The sequence below is a fragment of the Cottoperca gobio genome, chromosome 13 (genome assembly GCF_900634415.1).
Source record: "Cottoperca gobio chromosome 13, fCotGob3.1, whole genome shotgun sequence".
In the NCBI taxonomy this organism is placed as follows: Eukaryota; Metazoa; Chordata; class Actinopteri; order Perciformes; family Bovichtidae; genus Cottoperca; species Cottoperca gobio.
The window spans coordinates 8,760,218-8,768,539 of record NC_041367.1 but is presented as its reverse complement, the minus strand read 5'-3'; positions in this window follow the sequence as shown (position 1 = coordinate 8,768,539).

The window sequence follows — 8,322 nt, the reverse complement described above, 5'->3', positions numbered from 1 at the left end:
CCATCAACTCTCTGGCTCATTACAATATGTTCTACCTCTAAACAAATGCCAAAGTGGCAGCAAGCAGAAAAACCCTTGACATCACATAATGGTACTTCTCTCTCATTATAAAATGTATACTTTTGGTGCCAAGTACCGTAAACATGAAAAGGATATAAGTGACGTGGTGAGAGAGAACATCTCAGCAATCTCTAAGTAAAATGCAAGCGTATACTTAAATAGCATTTACTTCTTGTCAGCATGAAATAAAAGCAAGATCACTTTTCTTTTGTTGTACACTTCACCGATTCTTTTTTTTAGAATATACTGTAACATACGGATGTAGGGGCTGATGTTAATTGGAAAATAGTTTGTCTTGTTGATCAACTCCAAGCTACAAACATTCAATCCCTGCCCTTTTTTTTCCACAGTCCCCTACTGTGCAGCCGAACCAGTGAAGCGTCTGGCTCCTCCTGATGAATTTATTTATTTATGATTGGGTGGACTGCTACATAAGTCCAAATTCTCCTGGGATCTATTTTGCTAAGTGAAGTCGCTCATTTAGCCGTTGATGCGTCTGGAACAAAGAGTCCGCTAAACAATGCGATAAATATGCTTCAACGAACAAAGTAATCGCTGGCAGAGCAAATTATCATTTATTGTCAAAAGCATGTTAAGAAGTTCAGATCAGAGAGCTGATATACTTTAAGCATACTGCTGCTTTGATCACATCACACGGATGAGAGTTATGATTATTTTCCAGTATTTTCTTCGGAACCAAATGTTAAATTTGATTTGCAATGAAGTGGAATTTGTTGAAAGATGTTTATATGTTTGTGTTACATCAAAGTCTTGGTTGGGATTTTGGGTACAGAAAGTCATTATGATAAATTGTGAATCCCATGAGACTTTCTGATGCATCTTGGTCATTTTCCTACACCTACGCTATATAATCATGTGTGTGTGGTCAAACCAGTTCACCACCTTTTGATACCAGTCATTCCTTCTCTCTTTCCCACCTACATGTATACATACTCGCCGTTTGCTGCCTGGCCGTCTGATAAAAACAGCTCTGGGGTTTTTCCAGTAGGCTCCTGGATGTTTACAGAGGACACTTGTGAAATTGTGTAATGGTTCAACTGCGAGTGTGTGGTGAGGAGGTTATGTAAGTGCATCTCTCACGTCTGATTCATGCGTTCTCAGATCTGCATGAGTGTGTTTATGTGTTTGTTCGGGAAGGGCTGGTACTCTGAAAATGGTGTAGTTGAGACACCTTTCGCTGCCCCTCCGCGTATAAACACGTACCACCAACATTCAAAGTCTTGGAGAGACACTAGCGAGGCCAAGTGAGTGGGTAGAATATAAGATTGAAAAGTGCACACCCACAGAGACACATGCACATAAACACCTGCAGAACCGCCTGAACAATTTCAGTTTTACTAAGAAGGTCAGAATATAGACGTGCTTGTTGTGGCAATGATTCAGTCCCCCAATGTAGGGAAACACATTTGCCTTTTCAAACCTTTATGTGGGGGAGCTAATTGCAAATCCAAACATGAGCTCTCAAGGCTGCCCCCATGTCCAGTCGTGTTTGCTCAGGCAGTCATTTACTTTTCTGCATTAATAAATAAATGAATAATAACATTGAAAACATCTAAATTGCTACTTAACTCAATGAGAAAAGAATACAGAGGAATCAGAATCACTTACCGCACTCGAACCTAAATTGAGTACTAAAAGGTAAAAGAGAGCATTTTTCTGGGTGTTGATTAGCGTCATGAGTCCTGTCACCAGTGTGTGTCTAAAAGGGACTATTCCACATGTTTTGGAGTATCTTGCATTTTCTCATAACACTTCAGATTCCTTAATGGACACTGAAGATCATTTTTAAGTGCTTATTATGTGACGTTTGTATTGAGTCATGACAATATTTGGAGGATTTAGAAAAGAGCCAATTGTATTTTTGTCCAAGGAGGGATCCTTATCTTATGGAAACTCCTTCCCACTGTGTGAGTGTGTGTGTGTGTGTGTGTGTGTGTGTGTGTGTGTGTGTGTGTGTGTGTGTGTGTGTGTGTGTGTGTGTGTGTATGTGTGTGTGTGTGTGTATGACAACAGAATGAAAAAATGATTTTCCCCTAGGGGACATATAAAGTACTTAATAATAAAAAGGTATTTGAAACAATATATTGTGAAGAATATGTGTATCTACACTAGCGCCATGGCCCTAGGGATGGCAATGTCAGTCTGTCAGTGGGTCCGTCAACAAAATATTGGTTCCAGACTGAAATATAGGTATTAGATTGATTGCCATGACATGTGGTTCAGAGTCTTTATGGCCCCTTGTGACGAGCTGTCAGAACGTTGGTGATCACCGGGTATCCTTTCCAAAACGGCAAAGTAGTCAGCTATGGGTATGTAATATCATTGTAATAGCTTTGTATTGTATGCACCACTATTACACAGAACAGTGACACAATATGTCACTGTCACAATACCATTTCTGTTTTTACTTTTGTTCGTGCTGTTATTGTGTACCTTTTGGACCGGTTTGGAATCTTTCATTAATTGTCTTTTGGCTTGAAGATGCTGTGAGAAACGGGTCCTTACATGACAACGGAGAATGTTTGATGTTGGCTGATGTCTTTCTTATCCACACAAGAACAACAGAGAAGCAGAGAAGTGGGAAAAACACTCCTTGTTTCAGTATCGTGTCAGAATTCAAAGTTTGTAAATCCCAACTGGCAGCTGTTTTGTTTACAGGGATGGATTACATTTGTCAAGTGAATTAAAAGTTGAGTTGTTTTCTTTTTCCGTTTGAAATGTTCCTGTATGGGAGTGAATGAGCTTAAGAACTATACATTAACACTTACAGTAAATAGTGTCTCTTCTTGAATTGAACTGGTGTTGTGAAAGACCTACAGCTACGTATGTCCCAGTGCTTGTTCCCCTTTTTTAATTTGTCTGTGTGTGTGTGTGTGTGTGTGTTTGGTTCCACTGTCCTGTACACTAATCAGTTTACAGTAAACTGTTGTGGTTTCACAATGTGTGTGTATTCCTGGATATTGGTGAATATCAGGGGCTGTAATCATAGACCATATAACATGTCTTGTAAAGGTTTTGGATTGAGGTGTGTGAACATATACCATGCTGCTGACCAAGGCTTAGACACAGAGGAAACATCAGTGCTTGACTTCACAAAACGGCCCTGAGTAATAATGATACCTTTGTCCACTGACTTATCGACTCAAGCAGAGAATAGAGCAGGACATAGTGACATGTATGAGTTGTATAATGAAGACACAGTTTGGTTCACTGAACAAAGAAGAAGAGAAGAACTGAAGCTCATGAATATGTATTAGATATCTTAAAGAACTAGTTAATTCAGCATCCTACCTACTCATGTGTAGCCAATAAGGAGTGTGATGTCTAATCATTCCAGATGGCCTCAAAATGTTATTACAAGTCATTTGTTTTTACTGACATCATATAAGTCTGAGCTGTAAATAACCAAATGGAGAAAGTATTGGCTAATTTTGTTGGATCCGTGTCATCTGCATTTAAACTGAGGATGGATGGAAATTAATCTCAGCGACATGTTTGAAGCCAGTGGGATGCATGACCATGACACACACGTTAATATCACATATATATCATTGAACAGATCACACACACAAAACAGGTATATTATTATTTAAAAATTGAAGTTCACCCAGTGTTTGACATTAATTACCTAGTTTGTCAGTATGTCGGCAAGCCCACTTGATTTGTGTTGAAACGTAAACGATAACGTTATCACGATGTGTTCAAATGTAATCTTGTAAAAAACGAGTTTTCGTCGACGAACTTGCATAACTGTAGTTTTTTGAAGGAGATGTTTTCACAGCAATATGAAATTGATTTTTCATCCCCTAGAGCACGGGTGTGTCAAACATGCGGCCCGGGGGCCAAATCCGGCCCGCGGGATGACTTGGCAAAGTGTAAAAATGAGTTGTTTTGATCATAAAGTAAAATAGTGTTCCAGATACCTGTGACAAAATGTTTTGTGCCTTTGTAAATACACTGTGATCTGTAAGTTGTAATGCACACGTGTAAATGATAAACTGAGGCATAATATTGTTGAAATTGCATCTTTTTCTTTCTTAAGAAATGTAAAGTTGTTCATAATGTTTTGTAAAAAGATTTTGTTTTTTAATGTTTTTTGCACTAAAACGAATTTGGAGTTGTCGTTATTTATAGGTTATTATGGTATGATTTTACTGGTCCGGCCCACTTGAGATCAAATTGTGCTGTATGTGGCCCCTGAACTAAAATGAGTTTGACACCCCTGCCCTAGAGGATCCGAGGTCCACCAGCCATAGCCTCTGAAAATCCTGTGGGAAACACTGACATCCAACAATAGGGAACATGCAGTTCACAGTCTGGTTGTACAGGTTTTATTGACAGTTCTGGAAAATCAGAGCCAAAACAAACACAATATCAGACAGAGCAACCTTCAGCTGCAACTCAAACATACAACAATCCCAAGTGCACTACAAAGGATATAAAGGTTCACTCTCCATAATCTTAGCTGAATGACGTTCCATCTCCTGTGCTGCTTTTTCATTTGTCTTGTGCTGTTTAAAACATTTAGACTGCGTTTTGATTTTGGCTTCTTTTTTCAAGTTATCAAGTTGTTGTCTTCGCAGACACAAACAGTTTGAGCTTTGAGCAGCAGATGGCAGCACTACATTAGACATTAGTAGAGAGGATGGTAGCTCCACAATGTAAAGCAAACACACACCTTACATGAAAACTGTTCGTGTGGTTTAAGTGTGAAAGCACATATTACCCTAAATTACTGGCAACTGAAAAAAAACGAAAAACAAAACTGTTGAAACAAACTAGCGTATGTCAGGAAATGTGTGGCTTTTGATTGATGTATAATTTTGCGGTAAAGCTTACGGTATATGTTCTTTGTTCTTTTCATATTTGTATAAAGCACCAATATCAGTGATTATTGAAGAGAGCAGACTTTTTTAGTTTTTTATAAAGTTGGGAAATGATGTATACTGTAAAAAAATAAACAATACAAAGTTGACCTTCATACATCCTGAACAGATGATGTATGAATAGTAAATAAAAACGGATTCATTTAATTATTTAACAGTTCAGTGAATTCAGCCATGACGGCAGAACACTGACCTGGTGGAAAGCAGACCGACAGATAAGCAGCAGACAGATAGGAAAACATTCTTGTCTGGTAAAAATGTCAGAAGTTTCTGTACTTCTGCTTTACAGATCCGCCCTCTAGTTATGTGTTATCTTTCCATGTCATTTTCACCATATTTAGCGAGTTTGTTTTTGTTCTGCATCTGCTTTGGTTCATATGACTATGACCCTCCGCTCACACAGGTTGTCACAAAATGCCAACGCTGCACAGTCAAGTCTGCTGTGGGTGAGGGATCGTCACAGTCACAGTGACCTTTACGGTGAACACTAAAGCATTTCAAAAGATTATTACATTAATTCAAATTCAATACCCATCTTTTTATTTTTGATTCATTCAGTTTGTGTGACATCATATTGTGTACGTTGACCTTCTTGAGAGTCCCAGTGACATTTTCAGTCTTTAAATAACCAGGCATGCCTGCCCCAAAAAGGTCAACAACCACATCTGTTGGCAGCTTATAGGCACACTGAATTGTTTTTAAATATTTTTGTTTAAATGGAGCTGGTGTCAGTTAGAAGAAGTCTGGGTTGTGTCTTTACTGATAACAGGCAAACACTATTCATCTCAGTCCTGTATGTTTTCAGCTGCTTAGAATATATTGTATATAGCCACTGCATGAACAATGTTCTGGGGTAGAGCAGAGTCTTTAGTTTTGCTTTTAAAGTAGAGCTGCGCCTCAGACAGAGAGGAAATGGAAAGGCTTTCAAAAGAGGAAGTGAGGCCCCTTGGTACGTAGGAGAGGAAGGTTTCAGTGGGGGGAAAGAATGTTAACCAAATCAAATCAAAAGCATGCTCGGTACATAATGTACTGTACATAATCACGCTTCGGCTCCCACGCCCTCCTCTTGTCTTTGCCTCGTACCAACCAAAGAAATAGTTACTCCTGTTGAGCACCTTATTGCTTCATCTTTGGCCCTGATAGCAGCTGCTGCCCGTTGATGCAGTGACTCCACAAGGGATCGCTAACACTCAGGTGTTAAAGCTGACCATGCAGACCTTTGTGCGTCACACAGTTGATGGGCGGATGCTGTTTTTAATGGCACTTCATAGACTAATATCAGAGGATTGTGGTTGACAGGTCATTAACTTTATTATACCTTCCTTGAACCCGCCTTGAATTAGATTAAGAAAAATCAAAATTAGCGCTATTTTGTGGTTGGGATAATTAACTTCCTGGAGGAGATGCTGGTTGCTGTGCAACCGATCACAACCAAGAAATAGTCCAGGACATGACAACGACAAAACAGCGATTAGTTGTTTTTTCATTGTTTGTACTGGCGCTAGCTTCAAATGTACAAACATGAGTTGGTATCAATGTTCTCATCCAACTCTGCTTGGGCAATAAGACATCAGTTTAAGAACCAGCGGCTCTGAACCCATTACTCCTCCACCACGGGCCTGTACAGGTGTAACCATGCCTGAGGGCCGCACCACCTCATGTTGTTTACACCACAGCATGAGTCTGTCGTAGTGATGCAACCAGGATTCATCAGACGAGACAAACCTTTTTATATTTCCACTCATCGACAGTCTAATGCTGCTTTCTCTCTACAATCCTCCTCATTCATTTAACATGGACAGGAGAGGAGGATACTGAGCGGTGGTTTCCTGCTATGCCCTGAGTGCAAATGTTTTGATGCAGTGTCTTGTGGTCCAACAGCTCTTCACTTTCAGCATCGCTTAAACAAGCCCTCCCACGACAACCACAAACTATATCACGTCTTTTTTTCCTGTGTGTCATATCACGCTTTATACTTGTGCTTGGTATACAGTTCACATGTAGAGTTAGTGTGGAAATGGTTAATGGAAAGGAAGCTAATGTCTTCCGCAGGGTCAGGGTCTTTATTTCTTTCCTTAGAAAACCACCTATAACTCCCTGACACAACTGTAGAGTCACACGTGGCTGCTCCTGTCAAACCACAGGGTTTCTTAGTATGGACGATTTGTCTAACTGAGTGTGGTTTGGGGTTTACCTCGAGTAAAAGAGCATAGAAAAATAAAACGGTGATAGTCATACAGTATTACTCCTATAAGTATAACTGAAATGGCCACCTTGTTATATTTTTTATGTGAGTGGATTATGTGTCTCTATGTGAATCATAAAACCCTTTAGACTAAAAGCTGCAAATATACATGTGTTTCACTGTACAGACGCCATTATCACAACACTGTGTGTGTCTTATTGCCTTATTTCTTATTTCCCTACATTTTAAATATAGCGTTTTTTCATCACCTGTCATGTGCTGATAGGTTTAACTGAACAGATTGAGACTCAACGTCACCTTGTGTGTTCTCTCTGGAACAGTTCATTGCAAATATATAATGTATAATTTGCTCTATTGCCATGGTAAAAATAATATTTGGTAGTAAAAAAGCAGTTAAGTTATTGATCACCCACAAATCACTAAAATATCCAAGCTTTCTCAATATTACATTCCTCTTTAAACAGCGGGAGATTTGTGACGTTACAGCTCAAGGAAGAAGCTCCACTGAACAAATTAAAAACAGATGTTTCTGCGGTTTGTTTGCTGCAGGTTAAAAAAAACATAAATCATAAAAAGCTAAAACAAGCCAAAAACATGTCCCTTGACAGTTAAGGACTAAATACGTAACAAGTGCTGTCATTCACACAATGATTTCCTGTGCAGGCACTGCTTGAGCCAGTCGTTACACATGCAATGAAACGTGTGCAGCCGACAGATAGCTGTGAATACGAGACGGATTAAGTCACACTCACCTACTTACATGACTGCTTTCATTGTGACATCGTATACCACAGATAAGAAGAGCTAACAGACGAAGTATTGACAACATTCACTTAACAACTTTAAACTTAATTATTTTTAAAATAAGTCATTCTGTCCAATTATTTGAATGGACGTCCAGAAGAATTACAGTACAGGCCTTTTAGTTTTTAATATGCTAAAGAGTATATGTTCTCTTTGCATGTGTTTGCAGGGTGTACAATTTGGGATCAGGGTTATTGTCAAAAATCATCAAATCATCAAAGGTGTAAGCTGTAACCTTAAGTTTTGTTGATATATTAAAAATGAGCAGATATTTAGATTAAGTTTGTATCTTTTAAAAGTATTTAAAAATAAATCTAACTATTAAAATGTGGCACGGTTTAAAAT